Source organism: Petaurus breviceps, unplaced genomic scaffold (assembly GCF_028583685.1).
Source record: "Petaurus breviceps papuanus isolate PSGF00001 unplaced genomic scaffold, PetGlider_PUasm1.0 90723, whole genome shotgun sequence".
In the NCBI taxonomy this organism is placed as follows: Eukaryota; Metazoa; Chordata; class Mammalia; order Diprotodontia; family Petauridae; genus Petaurus; species Petaurus breviceps.
In genome coordinates this window covers 3,228,392-3,253,668 of record NW_027187323.1, presented here as the reverse complement: position 1 = coordinate 3,253,668, position 25,277 = coordinate 3,228,392, and the positions used below count along the sequence as shown (strand labels likewise).

The window sequence follows — 25,277 nt, the reverse complement described above, 5'->3', positions numbered from 1 at the left end:
TGCACCACCTAGATGCCCAGTATCATACTAGATCTTTGCCAAAAATATCTAATAGTAAAAACCAACAAATTGGTATTTCCTTCATTGGTGTTTTCAGTGCACTTTAATTGCTTTAAAGGATAAGATTACTCTGCCAAAAAAATATTTCCTAACATATGTAAAAGCAAGATTCCAAACAAAGAAAGCAAAATTCAGTAACTAATATATGGAAAGTTGTTAATATCCACCTATCAGGCAGTCACACTTGCCACAATAACTCAGCAGGATAAACAGAAGTATCAAAGGGTAGGAGAGAAGATAAGCCCACAGTGTTTCTCGAGATTCTCCTGAGCAGTTTTATATATGTGAATGATTTTATTTTTTATTCTTTATTGTTGTCTTGATTCATCTGTATTTTTATGTTTCGTTGTATATATTTTATGTCTTGACTTAAATTTTTAAGGGAAAATGTAGAGATTTAGATTTTTTAAATTAGCATATACTTCATCAAATGCCATTTTTAAAAATTAAATCCATCAATACACTGCTGTAATATTTAGAACATTTTATTTCAGTAATATCGATCACTTAATTTATTGAAGTTTAACTTTGAGCACTTTGTTTCTCTAGTGATTTTTTAGTGGATATTCTGCCTTTCAGATTCCATAATTACTTCTATTTTCAGTAGTTGTAGCAGTATTTATCATTGTTAATAGTAAAAGTTAAACTTACTCATTACTTTGTGCCTAGAAAAGCCTTCCATTTGGGCTCCTTGCTTCCAGTATCTTCCCATAGAAGTTACATAATGATTCTAGATTAATCTTCTTAAAATACAGCTTTGATCATCTTACTCACCTGCTTAGAGACTGTCAGTGCAGTCTCAGGCAGCATGGAGAAAGGGATAGGCCTTCAAATAATAGGTTAATAATCACTGTGTATTCTGCTGTGGTCAGGACTACCCCCACTCCTCGCCCCCAGTCTGGGATATTGTATTCACTTCATTTCTGGGAAACTACATTAAGCAATCTGTGAGATGAGGGGCCTTGAATTCATGTTTATATGAAGTCAGTTAAGGAAACTGGCAATGTATAGCTTGGAGGGAGACGTTTTCTACTTTCCCATTTGCTCTAGAAGGCTTCTGAGGTAACTTCCAACTCTGAAATTCTATCATTCTGTGACTTCCTAATGTCTGTGGGACAAATTCATAGTCCTTCACCTAGATATTAAGTCCCATGATAGACTTGTCCCAACCTCGTTTTTCAATGTCATTTCTCATTCTTCTCCATTAGCCACTGTAATCAATCAGACTGACCTTATTCACTGTCATCTAAAACATACTTTATGCTTTCCTGCCTATATGTCTTTACTCATTGCTATTCATCCTACCTGAATGTCCTCTTTCAGCTGTGAAATCCTGCCTATTCTTAAGTCTGCTGTTTACCTTCTACTTCCTTTGAATCAAATTACTGTTCACCAGAAGCCAAAGGCAAGTGCTCCTTCCTCTGAACTCCAGCAGAATTTATTCTCTCTACGCCTTCTTTGGCACTTGTATTTTACTGTTGTTCTCAGTTTTATTTGTGCAGTTCTTCTCTTCAATTAGTTTGGTAACTATTAGAGAATAGGCCTTTTATCTTACATCTTTTGTACTCTCCCCTTTTATACTTTCTTTTGCTCTACCTTTTCTTTTCTCTCCTTAAACCTTCCAAACAGCTTCCACCCCCAGGACACTTTATTTTTCTTATTTAAGTCAGTCAAGATCCTTTATTTTTTAGAGATACATCTATGTATTTCTTCTCTGTTAAAATGTTATATACATCCCCTTCCAGTTGTACAAATAAATTTACCTCTCTAGGTTTCTATTGATTCTTGTGTTTTCATTTTAGAGTTCCTATTCAGGTCAGATATTTTCATCAGAAATGCTTGATAATCCTCTGTTCAATTAAAAATCCATTTTTTACCTTGTAGGATTCTACTTTATTTTGCCAAATAAGTGATTCTTCTTTGTAAACCTGCAAATGGAATATCACACTCCAGTATCTCCTCTCATTTTGAGTAGAAATTGCCAAGTCTTCTTTGAGAGCCCTCCTCTCTTGCTACCTCCCTATATCAAGGCCTGCTGATTATATTTTTCTCAGGCCCTTCTCTGGTTTGTTTGCATCCTCTGGCATTGAATTAGCTGGCAACCCCCTTCCTTATTGCCCGTAGGCTGCTGGCTGACTCTTTCTGTAATTCTTAGATAGAAGAATTCAGTGAGTTTATAGTTAGCATTTATATATTGCTTTAAGGTTTACAAAGTAAAACTCCTTACAAATATTATCTTATTTTATTGTCACAACAACCCTGGTATATAGACACTATTATCATCCCCATTTTACAGATGAGGAAATTGAGATGCATAGAAGTTAAGTTGTAAGATGCTCAGCATCTGACAGCTAGTAAGTATCAGAAGCAGGATCTGAATTCAGGTCTTCCTGACTTCAGGTCCAGTCCTCTATCTGTTGCACCTGCCTTTCTTGATGATTTTTCATTCTGGTATGTAAGTGTAGATAAAAGGGAAGTGAGTTATCAGCCACTGTTAAGGCAGCCACCTTTGCCAGAAGTCTGAAAAAGCATTCCAAGAACTTACTGTATGACAGGTCCAAGTGCTAGAATACAAAATATAAAATGTAGGGATACAAATATACAAAAGCAAGACAGTTATTATACTCACAGAACTTATACTCTAATAGTAAAAGTAAACAATATATAGAGGAATAGTGGTTATGAAGGGTTGTTTTTATCTTATACATCCAGGAATGGTGAGTGGGGTCATCTGGGAATTTAGTAATATGTCCTTTCCAGGAATAGTACAGTTGATTTGATTAGTGTTCCTAAAACTAGAAATAAGAAAGCAAAAGTAGGGCCTGGGGGTGTGGGGAGCTGGAATGGCACACTCTTGGATATGATGGGTCTGGGTCTGGGCTAGATATGGAAAACTCTCCAATGATGAGCCCAGTACCCAGGACAGGAGCTATAGTGACAAGTTAGAAGGGAGTAGGGAGGGTTACACAGTCTAGAGCCAGGAGGTACTGTATGGACGGCCAGTGATAGAAGGTACTTCATTGCTCTTGATGACCTCAAGTCATTTGGTTCAAGTAAATTTCATTCCCAGCTTATGAAAGTACTGGCAGGTATGATTGTTAAGTCATTATCAGTGACAAAAGATAAATGGAAAAAGTCTTAAAACTATATATTTTAATAGGAAGTAAATATGCAGTTATAAGACTTTTCTTCTGATAATATCATGTAATTATTTTTTAGAGTGAGTAGATGGGAGTGTCACTTGTATGCTACTGTACAGTTGACATGTTTTTTGTCTATTCTTTATTATCTTACTAGTTTCATGCTGTGTATATACCATAACCTACCTATTGCCTATGAGAAACACGTAAGATAATGTATTTACAGCTATTGTTATAAGTCTATAATGTATTTTTCTGTCTTGTTTTCAATGTATGTTATATAACATTCAAAAGAATTTTTTTCCTGATCGAGAAAAGGATACAAAATGTAAAACCCACAGTTTTTTAACTGAAAATTGCCAGTTGTTTTGTAGTGCTTTATTATGTCGAGAGTGCTGTCTTTCTTGGGCTTTTAGTTAGCTACTGAATGATATATTAGACACATTCATGTTTTATTTGGGATTTTACATAACTTGCATTTTAATTCTTTGGTTCTTTGCTGTTCCTATTAACCCATAATATTATTTTAATAAATGTTATAATACCAACCTACTTTAAAAAAAAAGATAAATAAAAAGGGAAGCAGTATCCTGCATGACTTGAGAAGGACAAATGTCCCAGTCTTTATAAAAAGAAAAAGGAATAGAGTTTACAAATTCTAGATGTGTGAGTGGACTTGACTTCAGCTCACTAAGACAATTTATCTAGATTTTGCCCAAGTATTTGATAAAGGAGCTCATACTATTTTTGTGGAAAATATGGATTATAGGAAAGGAACAATACAAAATAATAAATTCTGAACTGGCTGAATATCCAGCCTCAAAAAAAAAATAATGAATGGTTCAATTTCAGCTTCATAGAAAGTCTCCAGTGGAGTACCTCAAAGATATGTGCTTTTAACATTTTTATCAGTCATTTTAATATGAGTACAAATGATGACCATTCAGTAAATTATCTTTTTTTAAGTGCTTAAAGTATGCTAGGCACTGTGCTGGGCATTGTGGATACAAAGACAAAAAAAAATGAACAGTCCTTCCTGTCAGTAAGGTTATATTCTGTTGGTGAAGACATGTACATCTAAACATATGCAAAATAAATTCAGGGTAATTTCTAGGGGAGATGAAAGCAACTGTGGGGCTCAAGAAAGGGTTTTATATAAGAGACAGAATTTAAGCCTAGCTTTGAAGGAAACTAGAGGTTCTCAGAAGCTAGAGGAAAGAGGGAGGGCATTCCAGGCATGGGAGATAGCTTGTGCAGAGGAGCTAATACTGGAGATAAAATGTCATATTCAGGGAGCAGTGAGAAGGCCATTTTGGCACATAAAGTGATTGAAGAGAAGGAACTAATAAAAAGCCTAGAAACATAGGTTGAATCCTAGTTGTTAAAGGCTGTTAGTGCCAAAGGGAAAGGTCAGTACTTGGTCCAGGAGGAATAGAGAACCAATAGAATTTATTGAGGAAACTAGTGACAGACTTGTGCTTTAGTAATATCACTTTGACAGCTGTGTTAATGTGATGTTGATGAGAAAGATGACTGAGATTCTGCAAGACAGGTAGGATCCAAAAAGATCTTGATAAGTTAGAGTATCAGGCTCACTCTAATAAGATGAAAATCAATAAGAATAAATAAAAAGTCTTACTGTTTGGTTCAAAAAAACAGTTTCATAATTATGGGATGATAAAGATATAGTTAGGTGGTAGTTTTTCTAAAAGAAATCTGGGATTTTAGTGAATGGTAAGCACTGTAAATCAACTGTCCTCTGCCTACTAGAAAAATGAATGTGGGCTTCTTTAAGAGAGGCATAGTTTGCAGAAGTAAAGAGAAAATAGGTCTGCCCTGGGAAAACCATATTTGTAGTACTGTGTTGCATTGAGGGACCTCTTTAAGCTAGAGACCATCCAGGAGGCAAACAGCTTTATGAAAAGCTCTTAGGAGACTAGATTGAAGGAACTGAGGTGTTTAGCCAGGAGATGAGAAGATACTAGATACAGGAAGCAGGAGAGCTTTCTCTCTTTAAGTCTTTAAAGGACTGTCATGTAGAAGATAGAATTAACTTTTCTTTTTGCCTGAGAAGACAAAACCAGGAGCAATGGTTGGAACTTACAAGAAGATGAATTTTTATTTGTCAGGAATAATTTCCTAACAATTAGAGCTATCAAAAAATAGAATGTGCTGCCTCAGGAGTGCATTGGCCATACAGATTAAATGTTTAGAATGCTATAATCTGAGATTCTCTTGGAGTGTGGGTTGGACTAGATAGCTTGCCCCTTCCAACTTGAAAACTTTGTTATTCTGTCAAACGAGTATCATCACTTTCAAAGTATTTACCTTGGGAGACTATCTGCTTGTCTCAGCAGTACTTCCTAGCATGGTACCTTACACATAATAAACAATCAATAAATATTTATTGAACTAATCATATAGTTCTTTTGATAATTCATAGATACTGTATTCCTAGAGACTACTATAGTCCTATAGTAGCCAGAATTAGTTTGGTTATTTCTCCTTGTACTCATAGTTTTTAAAAAGTTAGATATGCTTAAAATGGAAACTGTAAGAGTGACATAGAGACAGATTGTAGAAAATGAAACTGTTCATTCCACTCATCGAATATTAGAAGATTTTCTATAGTAATTCAGATTGGGAGACGTTCTTGGGAGTATGACATCATAGAGCTCGATCTGGAATATTCCTTAAAAATCATTCAGTCTCCGTATCTTAATTCTTTTGTTGTTTTTAATGCTTTTTAAAATTTTACACCAGTTATTTTCCAAAATGCCCTCCTTTTTAACAAAGAAAATATTAAGCAAAATAAATTGATCTGGCAGCTATATCTGACAGAATAAGGAACATTCTGCAGCATGGACCCCTGCTTCTATACAGATAGATGGGAATGGCATTTCATCATCTGTGTTACTGTACCAAGATTGGTTATTATATTTACTCAGGGTTCTGCTACCTTTAAGTGTTGCTTTTATTTTCATAAGTGTAGTCATTTTAAATATTATTCTCCTAGTTCTGCTTACTTCCCTCTCTACCCATTCATACAAGTCTTCCCATACTTTTCTGAATTCCTTATATTAATCATTTCTATCGCATGCACACACCACGTTTTTAACCATCCATCCTCCAGTTGATGGGCACCTACCTTGTTTCTGCTATTTGCTAACACAAAAAAGCTTGCATGAAAGTTTTATTATATATAAGCCCTTTCTGTCTTTGATGTCCTTGGAGTATAGACCTTTGTAAGATCACTAACTCAAAAGATATGAATGGTTTAATGATTTTTCGCGCACACACACACAAAAATCCAAATTAGTTTGGAATGGTTGGAACAAGGCACAGTTCCACCATCAGTGTATTTTTGTGACTGCCTTTTCATAGACTGTCTAATGCTGACTACTTCAGTCTTCTGTCATCTTTTCAAATTTGATTAGTATGAGGTGAAATTTAAAGTGTATAATCAAATTTTTCTTATTATTAGTGAGTTGGAGCATTTTGTCATTGATAGTTGCAGTTCTCCCTCTCTAGACTCTTCATATCCTTTGACTGTTTAACTATGAAGAAATTACTTTTGTTCTTAAATATTTGTGTCTGTTCCCTTTAGATCACAAATACCAATCTTATGTTACAGGGGTGTTTGAAACTTTTGTTTTCTCACTGAGATTTTTTTTTCCCTTTCTTCCTACTTTGATTTTCTTTAGGCAACAGATTTTTAGTTTTATGGAGTTTTAGATTTTATGACCACCTCTACCTTGTTTGAGGAATCTTTTTTCTTCTAATGATTTTAATAATATGAACATTTAGATTTAGATCATTGTAGATTTATTTATACCATTGTATGATCTAAAATGCTAGTTTAGCCTAATTTCTACCCAACTACATTTTGATATTTTTTTTCCTCGATTCTTGTTGAATAATTAATTTTTCTCCCGGTAGCTTATGGTCTTTCAACTTACTTATTTTACAGAGGAGTGAATTGAGGCCCACAGAGTTTAAATGACTTTCCAGGGACTAAGGGACTAAGCTTACTGACAGTGCATGACACAATTTTAAATGCTATTTATAAAATTATGATGTGATGAAAGTCAACATAAGGAGATATTTTAAACTCTACAAATCTGACACATATTTGTAATCTCTGTAGTGTACAAAGCTGTCCCTGCTATTTCCCCAAGTTAGGCATGATGACCCAAAGTAACCCATCCTCCATGAGAATGATCCCTATTCTCCTCTACCTTCTCCCTGCTTCTCAGTCCACCTGGATAACTTCTGTTTTGGGCATTCAAGAATGTAAAAATTCATAGAGTATGTAAAAACCTTATCGTTCCTAACTACTTTTTACCTTTCCAATTTTTAATATATATAACTGCACAGATTTCTGGTCTTAGTTTTAAGGTCTGTTATTGAAAGTGTGTCATGTTTTATAGCAGATGAAGTAAACTGTGGTTTTTCTTCAGATGTTAAGAGAAGCGGAGGGAGAGTGTGTGAAAATGGGAGGAGAGAGAGAAAGAGAGAATGTAAATTTGTTTTATATGTTGTATCCTCTTTACAATAGTTTGCCTCCTATAGAGTGTCATTATGGAACCTCTTGCCAGTGACTTCTATTTTTATAAATAAAAAAGTAATAAGTAATCTGAAGTCTATTTTTTTTATTTTGAAACAGTATCCTTAAATAAATATGCATACCTGTTTTGTTTTGGTTTTTGTATACAGGAAAAAGAGGTGCTCTTTTACTATATAAACCAGGAATCATAAAGATATAATAAAAAATTTGAGAGATTTGATCTCTCCAGTGAGCAGTGGACCTTGGAAGATTGGTTTGGTTTATCAGTTCCTCTTCTGGGGTAAGTATAGAATATACATTCTCTGTATCTTTTTCTCCATCTCTTCCCTCCCATTTTGAACAGTCTTTATCTGTCCTCTTTCTCTGAATACAGTTAATTTCCAGTAACTATAAAAGACATTTGATAACTGTAGATGAAAATACCAGATGTCCTCAGATAGGCAAAAGTATTATTCAGGTTAGAGTCAAATGTTACATTCCTTTATGCCTGTTACATGCTGAAGACCCTGCTTAAATCATTAACTTCCACTGGGTGTAACAATACCGTAGATATCAAAATGTGTCATTAAGGAAGGACACAGTTCCACCAGAAATTACAATTAAATATGTGCCTCTCTTAAGAAAACAATATTTAATTAATCTAAAAACTCAATTTGTATCACCAAAAATATTGCCTGTCTCATGGACCACAGACCAAGTTAATAGTAGTACACTTCTGTTTAGCACCTAATGGTACATAGATAAATGCTTATATTCCATTAAAAACCAAGTCTCTTTTTCACCCATTGTATATATGATATACTTATAGCCTTGAAAGAACATTAGCTGTTAAACTTCCAAATGAGTTACTGTGACTATTTCCCCAAGTCTTTTAATTTAAGTTAAATTAAAATTTAAGAATAATTTTGTCTTTTCAAAATGTGGCTGATATATCTTTAGTGTATTTTCTTACTTGAAATAACTTGGCATTCCAGATGTAAAATGTTATAAAGAATTAATATCTGAGTAGTTTATAGGATATTGGTCATGATGAAAGTAACTCATCCCATTTTGAGTTTTGAATAGGGTTTTTATATTATAAGTCAGAGCTAAGACTTAGAAATAGGCTATGTAAATGGCTTCTTGTGATCTAGTTCTCAAAGACACTAACATTTCTTCTTATAAATATATGACCTTTTAGCGTCAGAGAATTCTGCTTTTCATGTCATTTTGTTTTGTAATTCAACAAATAGCACATCTAATAGTGAAAGATCAAAATCTGTAGACACAGGTAATATAATCTTTAAATTGGGAGTAAGAAGACTGGAATAGATGTACAGTTTTCAACCATTGCCCTAGAGCTTTGTCCTAGATTTAGTGTATAAAAGACATCATAGGGTATAAACTAGATATGTAGCAAATAATACATCGTAATCCAAAGAGAAAAGAATGCTGTCAGATGTGGTTTTTCTTCAATTAACTAGATTGGACCCAAAACAGAGGAAGAAGGAAAGTAAATGGTAATGCACATTGAAAAGGAAAGATTGAAATCAAGAAATGAATTACGTAGTTTGAATGGAATCATATAATTTTTATAGTTGAAAAGGACCTTGGAGATCTTTAATTCAACTGTTCATTTTGCAGATGGGTTGAGTAATTTGCACAGTCATATAGCTAATTATCCCTCTGACATCCCACACTCTAGAATTTTAGCCCCCTGAGATGAAGGATTGTTTCTGTTTTGTCTTTGTATTTCTTGTGCCAAGCAAAGTGTCTCGTTTACAGAAGCTGTGTAATCTAAGATTATTTGAACTGTATTGAATTGAAGACAACTAGGTATGTAGTAGATAGACCTCTATATTTGGAGTCAGGAAGACCTGCTTTTGAATTCTGCCTCAGGCATATATTAACTGTGTTACCATGGGCAAGTCACCCAATCTCTCGATTTCTTCATTTGTAAAATGATGATTTGGACTCAGAAGCCTCTTGGGTCAGTCACTCCTGCTCTAAATCTGTGATCCTGTGCTGTGAATTAAAGTTATTGTCAGTAAGAATTAAATCCCAGGTCTCCTCATTCCCAAACCAGTGTTCTTTCCCCTTATAATTAAGACTTTCAGAAAATACCTTTGTAAAATCAATACTTAAACGGTCAGAAAAAATAAGTCTCATTCCTAGCTTTTATTTTTACATCTCTATTCCCTACTATATCTCTCCTCTCTATCCAGCCCAGAGAACCATCCTGTATAACAGATAATGAAAAAGAGAAAAAATAGTTCAGCAAAATTAATATATCAGCCAAGTCAGGCACCGTGTGCCGTGTTCACACCCGTTGTCTTCCACCTCTGCAAAGAAGGGAGGGAAGTGCATATCTGCTCTTTGGGGGCCAAACTTGGTCATTATAATTTCACAGCATTGTTTCTATTTTTTTGTTGTTTTTCTTTCCACTTTCATTATTGTTACCCTGAGTATTGTTTTACTCTTTCAGCATATTTCACTTTGCATCAGTTAATTTAAGTCTTCCTGTGCTTCTCCAGCTTCTTCTTTGTATACATTATTTCTTATGTAGCATAATATCCCATTATGTTCCTATATCTCATTTATTTAGATATTGTCTAATTCAGGAGTTAGCAAATGATAGCCCACAAGTTAAATCAGACCCACCAAGTGCTTTTGTACTCACTAGCTAGTAATAGTTTTTACATTTTTTAAATGGCCTTTTTGGACCAGAGTTTGCCAACTGCTGGCCTAGTTTATGGCCATCAACTTTGTTTTCATGTGATAGAGAGATAGATAGGTAGATAGGACCTTTATTAAGTATTTACTCTGTGCCAGACTATGCAAAGTGTCAGAGATACAAATGCAAATAAGCAAGACAGCTCCACTCCTCAAAAAGCTTATAGTTACATTGGGTGAGAAATAAAAGGGAGCTAGAAATACAGTGGAGTGGGGTGCTATATTCACTTTAGCATGACATGGAAATGGCAAATAAGTGCAGTGGAGACCTGGACCCTGGCACCGTGAGGCAAACTCCCTCCTGTCACAGTGGGGGTGTGGTTCTAGATGATTGGTCCACATGGAGAGGGCATGTCATTGAGATTGCCAAGAGTTCAGAAGAGACCTGAACTTGGCAAGATAAGGCAGAAGCCATGGGTGGTTCAAGGGTAGGAGTCCAAATACTGCTATAAATATTTTGTTGTATGTAGGACCTTTCCCCACCCCCCATTTTTTACTTCCTGGGGATATAGGATTGGGTAAAGTTTCTGGGCATGGACATTTTAGTCACTTTCTTAATTTAATTCGGAATTCCTCATAGAATTTTTGAGTCAGATCACAACTCTACAAACAATATATTAATGTCTTTATCTTTCTAGAACCCCTCCAACATTGACTATTCCCACCTGTTAGCATTTTGATAGTTTGCCCTGTATAATATGAAACTTTATAGATGTTTTTTGATTTGCATAAATCTTTTATACAGTTTTTAATAGTTTGTTGTTCTTCTTTTGGGAACTCTATGACAATTTACTTATTAGAAATGACTACTGGTTATATATGTTTTGTTAGCAGCAATAAAAGAGGATACAAAATAAATTCACAAAAATCAGCAGCAAAATCCAGAAAGAAATAATAGAAAGGGATATCCTACTCAAAATAGCCATAACATGCATAGAATATTTGGGAATCCGTCTACCAAGAGACTTGCATAACTACAATTGCAAAACACTAAAAGAAATAACTACTTAAATAATAGGATTGATATTCAGTGCTTAAAGCTGAGCTGTGCCAGTGTAATAAAAATGACAACAGAACCTGTTAATATATAAATTTAGTGCTTTACCAGACTTTCTGAGGATACTTTTGTGATTCTAGATAAATAACATCAAAATTCACTCAAAGGAACAAGTCTAGTATCTCAAAGATACTAATGAAGATAAACAGTAGTAATGGAGGTAAAATACCATTTCTAAATCTCAAATTATATTTTAAAGCAGTGATGCCAAACTCAAATAGAAACTATCCCTGCATGCTGCATATTGACTTAGAAAACCACAAATTAGCACTATCTGTGTTGCACTGTATTTGTATTTATTTTATTAAACTTTTCCCAATTACATTTTAATCTGCTTGCATAGCCCTTCTGTGAGTATGACACCTCTGCTCTAAAGCACTAATTCTTAAAATTATTTGGCACTGTTTTAAAAATATTAAAATAGATCAGTGAAAGAAACTACATAAAGAATTTTTAAAAATTAAACTCAACTCCATGTTTCATAAACCTGAGAACATCGTTTACTTGGGAGTGAACTCCTATTTAACAAGAACTGCAAAAAATTAGAAGTTCTTGTCAAAATAGGCAAAATTAATCTTCAAAAACCATCTTATGTCATGTGACAAAATAAGCTCAAAATGAATGTGCAACCTAAATATTAAAGTTCATACCCAAAAACAATTAGAAGAGAATTGGATGAGGTATATATACAGAACAGAGGTAATCACAAAAGATAGAATAGATCATTTAGAGTTACATAAATTTAAACTACTTCTGCACCAATAAAATCAGTGGATAAGAAAGGGAGTGAGAAGTTACAGGGGAAAAAAGGCTTTGCTTTAAGTGTTTCTGATATCCAAGATAACATAGGTAACTATTACTCTTAGCTTTTAGAACCACTGAATTAGACAAAGTGACAAACAGAGAGAAGAGAGTTTCTGAAGTCAGTGTTAGAAATATAGAAAGTATATAGAGTATATAGAAAGAATGTTTTTGAGATTCTGAATAGGAAAAAGTAGTAGTATCTATAAAAGAAGCATGTGATTGCAGGAGATTCTGTTTTATCCTCTCTTTTCCTGTTTACTAAATATATGAATTAATATTTGTAAACATTTATTTATATTTACAAAGGGAAAAGTCTTGAGGTGTGTGTGTACATAAGAAACATCTGTATCTCTATATAGTTGTAAGTTTACTTAACTCTTATTTCCATTATTACCTCCTTACCCTTCACCATTAATTCTTTTCAGTTTTTTGTTCTGCATTTTTTTAATATTAAAATACTTCATTATAATTTTCAGTAGAAAACAACTGATGGAACAGATTGACTGTCTAACATTCATGATTCCTTCAGCTAATCCTCTAAAGATATATATGAATTAAACAAACCCTGAAATTGTAGAAAGGAGTTAGTTTTTAAATAAATTTTCAAGGTATTTAATTCTAAATAGCAATCACAGTTTTAGCTTCAGGCTTTTCTAGGAGGTTGTGAATAATTATTAGGTGAGATTATAGGCCCTAGGCAAAGCCTTAGGACATTAGTCACTTCTGGCTAGTCAGTCAGCCTGGGAGTCTCTTAATGGCCCTTTAAATTGTATGATATTTTTTGAATTATAGGAGGCCATCAGTCCTATATCTGTCAGTTTACCTTTGAGGACTTTCAGAATTCTGAAGCTCAAATTGGAAAGATAATGTCTTACTGAAACTAGAATCATTGGTAGACTTCTTAGATGCAAATATTATTCTGTTCTGAGGGATTCTTTTCTTTGAGGAAGTGAATTGAAACAGATTTTTTTTAAGGCAAATACATTTATTTTTCCATCCATTCCTAAAAATGATTGGGAACACACACATGCATAAGCTTAGACATACACACAACCACAGCAACATCACAAAAATAACAACCCTATCAGTGTGTTCAACCCTATCAGTAGTGCAGTTCATGTGCTGAGTGTCTGATTAAAATAATAACAGAACTAAAAGGAATTTCAGCTTTGGGATTCTTTTGTGTTACCTTTCTACAGATTTATGTTCAAAGGAATTATATCTCCCCTACAATGATATAAAGTGAAAGTTTACTGAACATTTCAATGTCAGTGATTTTTAATTTAGACCCAATTTTGTTACCTAAAAAAAGGAAATATCTGATTGCTCATCTTGTTTTCAGCTTCCTTCTAAGACTATTACAGCCTCCTCATCCTTTGTTTAAATTTGTTTTTCACTTAATCATTCAACAAACATTTATTAAGCACCCATGCCAGATACTGTTCTAAATATTGGAGATCCTAAGAAAAAATCCAAAACAAATCTCTCCCTCTAAAACCTTGCATGTACACATAAAGGTGCATATGTCTTTAGACAGTGTACGTGCAAAATAGATAAAAGATAACCATGGAGAGGAGGCACCAGTAGCCTAGGGGACCAGGAAAATTCACTTGCAGTGGCACCTGAGCTCATTCTTGACGTCCTAAATTCATTATGTCCAAAACTGAGCTCATTTTCTTTCCCCAGAACTCCACCCCCTTCCAGACTTCCCTATTCCTGCCAAAGGCACCACCATCCTTCCAGTCCACATTCATTACCTCAACATTAATCTCAACTCCTTACTCTCCTTTCCCTCAAATAGCTATTTATCTGCTCAATCTTGCAGTCTTTACCGAAGCTCATATTGAAAGCCTTATCTCTCCTCACCCAGCCATCACCTTAATTCAGGCCCCCATTGCTTCTTACCTGGACAATTACAAGAGCCCTTTTTTTTTTTCTTCCCTTAGAGTCTGGGTCTCCCAATCTTGCCCATGCTGGAAGTGTAGTCATTGATAAGCCCAGGAGCTTTGACTGCTCTCTTTCTGCCCTGGGATAATTCATGCCTTCCTAGATTGCCTGGTGCCTCCTGGCTGGGGGAGTCACTACTTTGGTGCCAGACTTAATGCAGACACCAGATTGGCTGAGGCCACTGCAGCTCAGAACTTCTGAGCTCAAGAGATCCATCAGATGATAGAATTTTCCTATTCATAGGAGCAATTAAAGAAATGTACCACCATTCCCAGAAGGAGCTTTCTAATTGGTTTCCCTGACTCAGGTATCACAACTCCAATCCATGCTACAAACCACTGCCAAAGTAATTTTCCTTAAGTTTAGATCTGACCATGACTCCCCTATTCAGTCAACTCCAATGGTTTCCTATTGCCTGTAAAGACTGAATATGAACTGCTCTGTTTGGTTTGTAAAAGCCCTATAGAACCTGATCCCAACTTATCTTTCCAGCCTCAGTCAATAATTAAGTATTAATTAAGTGCCTTACTATATGCTAGGCCCTGTTATGAATTTTCAGTAGCTTTGACTATAGCACCTGTAGGAGCAGTTTCTGGGCAGCACTGCACAGATGTACTACAAGTTCTCCCAGGATGAAGGCCAAGGGCACTGGGATGGGAAAACTGCTACTCCCAAGGTACAGGGTTCTGGGCTATCTCCATCAAGATCTGAGGAAAGATGGTAATTAAAGTGATACTAGTCATTTTATTTGCCTAGCACTTGCAGCATCCTGTCTCTCCCTTGGGGTGCCTTGCCTGTCCTCTTGGTGACAGTTGGTAGGGGTGGCTGGCCCCTTCCAACAGAAGTTGGTTCCCTGTATAATGGCTGTGAGGGCTAGACTAGAAGCAAGACTGGTGGTCTTGGGGGGTGCTATCACTTCCAAGGCTCCATTGCCTATCTGCCTGTTCGAAGTAGTTAGTCAGCAGTTGTTGCTGGTGGTAACAAAGAAGGTGGCCCCCCCGCCTCCACAATAATTTTTCCCCAGTAATGATTGTAGAGACTGGGCTAGAAGCAGGTCTGGCTATTAGGGAAGCACTGCCATTCCCAGTGTGCTTGGCCTCAGTGTCCAAGGCTATCTACATCAAGGTCTAAAGGAAGGTTGGTGTTGTGGTGCTGTTTGTTTTGACCAGCCTGGCACATGCTGCCTCCTGCTTCTCCCTCAGAGTGGAAAAAGAATAAGAGGATTCAGACCAGAGCCTCGGCCTACTCCCATGGTTAATTGGCAATGACATGGGTGAAGGTTCAGAAAAGAAGAGTGACAAGGAACAGATGGGTGGGAAGAGAATGGAGAACAGTCATAAAACCTGGACTGGACAGCATGTACAGAAGGAAAAGGCAGGCAGTAGAGCCAGATGTTGCAGGGATTCCGTTTCAACAAGGATTGAGAAAAGTTTGGTAAGGTTAGATTTGGTCACTGGTAATCTTGGAGAGAGCAGGGACTCAGTGTCTTTTCTCTGTTTAAGGAACCTTTATATTTGCTGTCTTCTGGTCACAGCATCTCTTCTGGGAGGGTATTTGCTGGGACCTCCTCCTCTCTACAAGTCAAGTCTCAGTTGCCAAGATTAGTTTTCTCATGAGTACATAGTATATTGTCTTCTTTGCCATCAGAGGTCCTACTACCTCTCCCTGCTGTATGGATTGTCTCCCACAAGGGCATTGGTTCTATGGCCCAAGGTGGGGGTGGAGATTTCCCACTTTAGCCCTGGTATAGATATCAGTCACTGACCACTGAGTTTAGCAAGCTAACTTACTGAAGGCTATCACCAGGGGCATGGCCAGTCTTTGCCAGCAAGTGCCAACTTCTGCATTAGCAGTTTGTTGTCACTTACTTTAACATCACTTTATCTGTGGTTACATGCTGGTCTGGGTCAAATACCAGCCAGGGGACTGACTTCTGTTTCCATTTAAATCAGCACCAATCCATACTGACTCTAAAAATCCCAGTCAGTCCCACACTGTGGACTGGACATGTTCCTCCCTTCTGGCTCCTTCCTTCATGCCAACTGGACTAGTTTCTGACTATTAAAGACAACAACAATGTGAAACTGCCTCCTGATGACCTTGGACCTGCCCCATGAAGGCTAAGAAGGTAATACTGTGCATTGTGGAAAATTCAAAGTTCTGTTGCTTCCCTCCTGAACATCCTCCTCCCAGCAGAACCATGTCACCTTCATTTTTATGTTGACAACCTTAGTACAGTGCCTGGCACGATGGTCCTGGCACTACTAAATATTCTGCTCACATAGGGTAGAAACGTTCTTTTTCACAGAATCACTAAATATTATCCTTTATCTTGCCTAGCATTCTTAGCAACTTTCTTTCAAAAAGGACTGCTTTTCCTAAAAAAATTATGATTTTTTTTTTCCCTTATGAGCACCTTAAATCCATTTGGAATGAGCAGTTTAAACAGATAGTACAAGCCCATCCAGAAATTGCCTACATTATATTTAGTTGTAATAAATATTCCTTTCCCAATTTTAAAACCTGTAAGTATATGATTATTTCATTGTTTTTCCTCAAATAATGTATAAAGTGAGATAGCATACACCTAAAAGAACCTCATGCCCAACAAAATAAGTTCATAATTACTTGCATACTTGAAAGATTTCTCTTAGTTTGAGATATTTGAAAACTTAAGACTATATTCATCTTGCTTGAATAACTATGCTTAAAGTATAACAGAGTCTACAAATCTGTATGATAATAGGATTGATTTCTATATCAAAACTGTATCTTTACAGGTCATTTAAAAGCACTTTACGGTAATGTTGATTTATGTTCCCTTCCCCCACTTTCTCTTTGAGATATTCCCAATTCCATATAGACAAGATTAGGGTATAACATTATGTAATTGGTATTTACTTTCTGATTACTTCAAGTATTAACTAATTAGGACAGAAAAGAATTATTAAAATCATATAATTGATTCAGTAAATTTCAAGAAAAATAATTGTCATGAAAATCTGAAAATAAATGCAAGAACCATTGGGCCTTTTCTGTAATTAAAATATATCCCATCCTCTATGGGTCTTAAGTTGTGAGATATATGATTAAACACATTGTGCTTTCTAATGTTACTGTGAGTGCCTGTAGCTACCATTATTCTGTTTGGAAACAATAGCTTCCAATTAGTATCCAATGTAGCATTCATTACTAAATTGCATGGTATGTCTTTTGTTGATATTGCAATGTTTTTTCACTATAGCTTGTTTTATCTGTACCTGCCTATTTATTCTGTTTTATATGTGAATATCTCATATAGCAGTTGTAAAACAAAGCTTTGTCTTAAAGGCTATGAAATTCCTAAAGGATTTTATTTCATATACATATAAAGGGAGGGGTGATTCCATTTTTACAACAATGGATACTGTTTTAATCCAAAGTTATTATTCACCCCAATCATGCTATACATTTCATTCATAATTCCTAAGTAAGCTATTGTTTCCTGTTGACTTTTCAAAAATCTACCTACTTTGTGTTATTTTATATTTGCAGCATTCGAAATAGTTCATGTGACCTAGATATTGAAAACCAAGGTAGAATATGCTGCATTGCTGTTATTTACTGTGAAGTCTCAGAAACCTTCTAGTTCCATATAGTAGAATTATAGGGTATAACCTGTTCAGCAGTACTGGTTTTTAAAGGTTTTTAAATGTCTCTAAAAGCTTATACAATTGGTATTTACCTGATCTTGTAAGTAATATGTTAAATTAAATCAATATGTTGAATAAAAATTAAATAACAACTTCAAATTCTAGCATAAATATATAATAAAATAATCATGTTTTTATTTAAGGTGATGCTATTCAAGGTTCATTATGCATTTTTTGTTATTTTCCTTCTGTTTATGGTTATAGCAATATTTGTTTCTCATATCTAATCATAGTATAGTCCCTCAAGTGGTATTTCCTAATTTAGGGTTGAGATTATATCTTTGTTTCAAAAAAAAAAAGAAAATATTTATTACAGAGCCTTTGTCTTGAAAATTAATTAAACAAGAGAAAATAAATCTGACTTGTTACTTGTGTGTAGCAAAAATCAAATTTCAGATTTTCATACATTGAATTATATATCCCTAGAAGTGAAACTGCTTTTTTCATTGTAATAAATACTTGCCTGAAAAGATTTCACTCAAAAGTGGTAGAGTCCTCTAGGAAGTGAAAGGGTGTGGGTAATTTTCTCTTTATATGAATGGAATTCCTATGAAGTAGGAAAAAAGACATGTAACATTCCCAAGCCTCAGTTGGAAAACTACCTTGCCCAAGTCTTGCAAATCTTGTGGCATCCATGTCCTCCTTAAATACAAGATTTTCAATCTGGCACAAACTGGACCCCAGTTGTATGAATCATCTTAATAGTTAGAAACGTAGCCTAAATTGGGCCACATAGTGGCTGAGGCCCAACTCTAGAACACATAATTCCTGACTCAATATTCAGCTCTATACCCTAAACCCCACTTCAACCATCATTTTACAGTCAAGACCCTTTTTGGTAGCCTCAATTAATGAAGTAGTGTTGAGATGATAATTTATTAATCTAGGAGGCTGTGTGATAATAAGAACATTGTGCCCAAGCCCTAATCCTAACTGTTTCTAACTAGTGTATACCTTTGGGCAAGTTACTTCTCTTTTCAGAGCCATGTTCCTCATCTGTAAAATGCATAGGTTGACTGTATGATCTATAATGGCTCTTTTGGCACTAAAAGTACTTCATCAATACTTTTAATGAATTTAAGTATTTACAGACTTGTATCTCATTTTTCAAAAGATTACCCATACACTCTACTAATTTAAGTGACTTATTTGAAAGATAATTTTCAAACAGAATTTTCTCTCAAATTTCTATGTTTAATGATTTTCCTTGCGTAATATTCGTGTTAAAAATCTTAATATGACTACCTCAGATTCAACAGATTGCCAAAGTTAACAGAAAAGGAAAATGACAAATGCTGGAAGAGCTGTGTAAAAATGGGTATATTAGTGTACTATTCATGGAGCTCTGAATTGGTCCAGCAATTTGGAACTATGCCCAAAAAGCTATAAAACTGTGCATACCCTTTGACCCAATGACACTATCACTATGTCTATAAACCAAAGAGATCAAAGAAAGAAGAAAAGGACCCATATGGACAAAAATATTTGTAACACTTCTTTTAATGGTGGCAAAGAATTGGAAAATGAGAAGGTACCCATCAACTGGGAAAAAAGAATAAGTTATGGTATATGTACTGTAAGAAATGAGAAAGGATATGATTTCAGAAAAAACTTGGGAAGACTTTTATGAACTAAGGCAAAGTGAAATGAGCAAAACAGTTTATTATACAAACAGTACTATAAAGACAACTTTGAAAGACTTAGGAACTCTGACCAACACAATACTGTAGGGACTCATGATGAAATATGTTCTCTACCTCCAGAGAGGTGATATACTCAGTACAAATTAAAGTATTTGCATGTGTATACTCATATACATGTACACACATGTTTATGTGTACATTAAATATATAGATAATATATAGGACATAGATAATGATGGAATTTGTCTTGCTTAACTATACATATTTGTAATAGTTTTGGTTTCTTTGCTTTTTTAATAGATGAGGAGGGGAGGTAGGAAGGAGAAAATGAGGAACTTACAATTGAATTTTTAAAATCTTAATATAATGTTACAGATTAGATGAAAACTTGCAAGCATTAGTATCATCTTTTTATACTATAAAAACTATTAACTACAGCTAAGATGGCAAAAGAAAGTCTTTTTCTAAATAGCTTTTTATTGACTTGATTAGCTTAGTAATTATCAGTATAATAATTTTGTAATGGGTTTCTGTGTGTGATCAGGCAACACTTCTTCAGACCCAGGAAGACCTGGATTTACACTGAAACATACTGGCTTTCTGACCCAGGACAAGTAATTTCACCTCACAGTACTCTGAGCCATTCTCTAAGATTGTAAATTGCAGAGGTTTAGACCTTCATTGGCAGAAGTAGTTCCTAAACTGGGAACTCTTTATGCCAATAAAATCACAGACACAGTTTTTATCCTCTGTGTATGTATACCTATGTGTATATTTATACATTCACACATACATATACCTGTGTTGTACATTCATGTATGCACTCATGGCTGTGGGTGCATATGCACATAGCAATATGTATCATTTTATTTGTATGTACATATGTATATGCTTGTACCACATGTATATCAATCAGTCATAAAGTTAGTCATAGCTTCATTAAACTCCTTCTATGTGCCAGTTATTGTGCTAAGCATTGGGGATACAAAGAAAGTCAAAAGACATACCCTGTGCTTGAGGACCTCACAGTCTAATGGAGAAGACAACATGCAAAGAAGATTTAAAGAGGATAAATTTGAGCTAATCAGCAGAGGGAAGGCACTGTAATTAAGAAGGAAAGGGAAAAGCTTCCTAAAGAAAATGGGATTTTGTCTAGGACTTGAAGGAGTACAAGGAAGACAGGAAGAGAGAAGGAAGGAAAGCATTTTAGACGTGAGAGACAACCTGAAAATGCCCAGAGTCAGGAAATGGAATGTCTTACTCAAGGAACAGCAAGGAGGTTGGTATTACTAGATCAAAGAGTACATGGCAGGGTATAAGGTGTAAGAAGGCTAGTAGGGAGGATTGGGCTAGGTTATGCAGGTCTTTGGACAAAGAGAGTTTTATTTTTGATCTTGGAGGTGACAGAGCCACTGGAGTTTATTGTGAATATATGTATGCACATGCATATTTGTATTTGCATATTTGCACATACATATATACATCATATATACAAATCTATGAAACCTCTCCTAGAAAAAAATTTTTTAAATGTGTATCTTTTTCTTGAAGGTGTTTGTTTATATGAACAACATTTGCAAAATGTAAGTGAAGATAATACTTTTTTAAAATAGAAATACAATCCAACCTGTGGATCAAAACAGATTTTACTATAATGATCCAGATCCCAACATATATGTGACAACATATAAAAACAAAATATCCTAGAAGGCCCACTACAGTTCTGAATTTATACCTTATTCTCTACCTAGAGTGACTGAATTATAAAGCATATTAGGAAAATTAATGAACCCCACAGTGAAGATAATGGTTTTGATATTTGTAAACTATCTTGAGTTCTTTATATTAAATTCAACATGTGAATTCAAGGTATTAATATTTTAAAAGACTGCATTCAGAGACATACACAGATGTCATTTTGGGGAAGCAGAAATATCTCCATCTTTTATTGTATTTACCTAATTCTGATTTATCAAATATTATTACCAATACTATTTTTTTCCTGTGGGTTGCCCAGTAAATCGATATAATCACTCTAAAAAGATAACTCATCATGTACTTATAGACATCTGTACTGAATCAAGGGAAATATTAAAAAATGAATTACCCTCTATTAGCAGATTGTCCAAGTTTTTACTCCTGTTATCACATGGCACACATAACTGTATTGTATTTTTGTAAAAATGTAAGGTGCTTTCCCTAACATCTGCAACTTCAGATGTTTTGAGTACATCAGAGAGGATTTTTTAAAACTTGATATAGTTAGGGTTCTCTTTACATTTATAGTATATATCATACAACTTTATTGTATAGATATGTAAGCTATGCTTTTTTTGTGTGTATTTCTAAGTTACATGACCTTGACTCTTGATATTACTATATTACATTTTTCTGAAAAGCAGTCATTTTTAGTACAAAATGAGTTGGCAGCAATACCCCCTCAAAGGAAGGAGTTATTGTAAGTAAGAATAGCTAATATTTGTATCATGCTTAAAGGTTTGCAAAATACTTTACATATATTCTCATTTGATCCTTATAATAACCCTTTCAGATAATTATTATCCCCATTTTACAGATGAGGAAATTGAGGCTGAGAGGTTAAATGATTTGCCAAGGGTCATGTATGTGGTAAGTGTATGAAGCAAGATTTAAATTTACCTCTTTCTGACTCCAAGGCTTGTCCTCCATCCACTATGGGTCCTACTTCAGGTTTAACCTTTAAAGACATTTGTGACTCAGAACTAAGGTGGAGGGACAAATAATACTGCCATTAAAATATGTGATATGAAAATAACCTCTCACCTTTCTAAAATGTAGTAGTTTTTGTTAGAACATAAGTTTTATTTGAAACTGTGTACTCAGAATATCAAGAATTCAAATGGTCATGAGGCGGCTAGGTGGTGCAGTGAATAAAGCACCGGCCCTGAAGTCAGGAGGACCTGAGTTCAAATCCAGCCTCAGACACAACACAAAACTAGCCGTGTGACTTTGGACAAGTCACTTAACCCCAATTGCCTCCAAAATAAAAAGCAAAAAAAAATATTAAAAAAAAAAGAATTCAAATGGTTGGTAAGGTAACTAGAACCATCTTAGGAAGTTATGCTTTCATATGTGTGCATACACATTGCTAGTAACTTTTTTTAACCAAAACTTAAAAATCATTTTATATTAATGTATAGAAATACAAAATTTTATTCACAACATTATAATACTTTTAAAATTAAATGTAATGTTAGAAAATTATTCAAGAGAAACAATTATTTTTTTAGGTGAAATAAAATGACTTTTTTTTTCCAGTTGAGCTAAAGCTTCATAAAGAACTGAATTGACTTCACTAAAAATGTTCCAAGTAGGGTATTTTAATGATAGTCACCTTCTCTTTGTGACTTTTTATTTTCTATTAGTAACTTGCCACAGGTTACTTTTTTTTACAGAAATTAAATACCAGAGCTTTTATTCACATTATAAAATTCCGCTCTGTTACTGACCTAGTTTTTTTTTTTTTTACTCATTTAGACGTTTTTGGAAATGGAATAGCTGTCTCGCACTAAGATATGAAGCCAGAAGTTTATTGTAAAATATTAAAAGGAGAAAAGCTCTCATTCTTGCTGTGTTTTCATAATCAGAATATAAGGTTACATTATATCAACAACCAGCAGATGGAGAAAACGAACACTCTAGGAAGCCAGGCTATAAATACCAGCTAATTCTGAAGCCTCGAGATTGTGAAGATTTCTCTAAAGCTAACCAAAGTGCCTAATCTTTCAGGAAGAAATTATATTATGCCATTTTCCAGTTTTTGATGGGAAGAGAGGATACATAATCTCAAATTGAGATCTGTTTATTGTGTCAGGTTATTTGCATTATCACATTTAATGCTATTAAACATTTTTTTCCTTGGGATTATTCTCTTCGTCCTTGGTCTCTTGTCATAATGAATGCAGTAGAATGCCTTAGGCAATTTTTAACAAAATTTTTCTTCACTGGAATTATGGTTATCATATGTAATCAGCCATTTTTCAATCTACCCTCCTAAAATTCAGATTAAATCAACCCTTTGATTAATTCTTTGTTGATTTTTTAATTACCTATTGGTAAAACTTATTCTGACATAACCACAATACTTTGTTTTAGTAGGGGGTGTGTTTCATTTTTAGGAATGAAGTCTCTATGCCAGTGTCCAAAATTTTGATTATTCTTGGATCAAAACAATCTGTAATTAAATAGGTATAGGGAACTTTTAGTTTGTAAACTCTCTACAGATACAGATTAGCTTACAGCATTAGCTAGAATGCTGTAAGTGAGTACCCACAGTGACAGAGCTAGTATATGTCAGAGGAAGGACTTGAATTCAGACCTTCTAACTAGCTAACCTTTCAGTCCACTATGCAACACACTCACTTAATCTGATAGGAATTCACATCCACATACATTTGTTTGATTTCTTTCTAAGATATAATGGGGAAAAGGGTATCAGTGAGATGGTACTAATAGAAGACATTTATTAACACTTCAAGATTTGCAAAATATATAATATCACCTGATCCTCCCAATAACACAGGTATTATTAACCCCATTTAACAAATGACAGAACTAAAGTTCAGACATGAACCAATTTGCCCAGGATCACACAGCTAATGTTAGTCAAACTCACATCTCTTTCTAATTCTAAGTCCAAAATTCAGTATTGCTGCCTCTTAACTAAATAAATATGAAAATATTTTTTCAAAAGAACTACACGGAATTTTATTTAATATTTTAGAATTTGCTATTGACTATCTTTGACAGAGCTTTTAGAATTAATCAATCTTATTTTCTACACCATCTGCAAAATATAGATGATCTTTCTCATTATTCTATTTTATAGGCATATTAGGATTAATTGAAAGAGTAAAATCTCATGTTCAGGAAAAGACAAGAGTATCTATTCCCTTTCTGGAGTCTCCAAGTATGCTGGCTTAAACCTATTTATTCCTAGAGAATTACTTAACTACCACCCTAGCCTACAATCCAAGCTGTACTGTGACTGAAAAAGACAATTTTGACTGCACACTCAACAAATCTAGACTTGTTTCTCAAGGACCTGAGAATTCTATAGCAGAATGTCTGTAACTGGATATAACTACAACTCTTCTCTGTCCCAAGATATAGCCTTAAACCAGACAGGTGGAATCTCTTTATGTGAAGATGTTGTGATCGTCATCATTACCAGCAAGCATATGTTAAGTACTTACTACAGGCCATGTGCTGTGCTAAGCCCTGGAGATACAAAAGAAGGCAAAAACTGTCCCTGCCCCCAAGGAGCTCGCATTCTAATGGGGGAGACAACATGCAAACAGTTATGTACATATGAGACATATATAGAGTAATTTGGAGATAATCAAAAGAGAGGAGGCACTAGCTTTAAAGGATACTGAAAAAAAAATGGCTTGTAGAAGGTGGGATTGTAGCTGGAACTTAAAGGAAGTCAGGAGACCAAAGTGAGGTGGGAAAGTTTTTTAGGCGTGAGGGAAAGCCAGTGGTAATGCAAAGGTTGAGATTGAGTGATTGAATGTCTCATTTTAAAAAATCAGCAAGGAGGCCAGTGTCACTGGGGCATAGAGTCCAGAGACACAAGGAAGGAGTAAAGTATAAGAAGATTGGAAAAGTAGGAAA

At 34.8% G+C, this 25,277-nt stretch overlaps 1 protein-coding gene across 6 annotated transcripts in view; it reads left to right on the top strand.

Annotated features, from left to right (window-relative positions):
- Nucleotides 1-25,277, top strand: part of MBD5 (methyl-CpG binding domain protein 5) — a 445,570-nt gene that overhangs the window by 308,356 nt on the left and 111,937 nt on the right. For all 6 annotated transcript variants that reach the window (XM_069066734.1, XM_069066730.1, XM_069066732.1 and 3 more), the window contains one exon: nt 7,917-8,047. The gene's annotated coding sequence lies outside the window, so the exon portion shown is untranslated. The remainder of the gene's footprint in view (nt 1-7,916; nt 8,048-25,277) is intronic.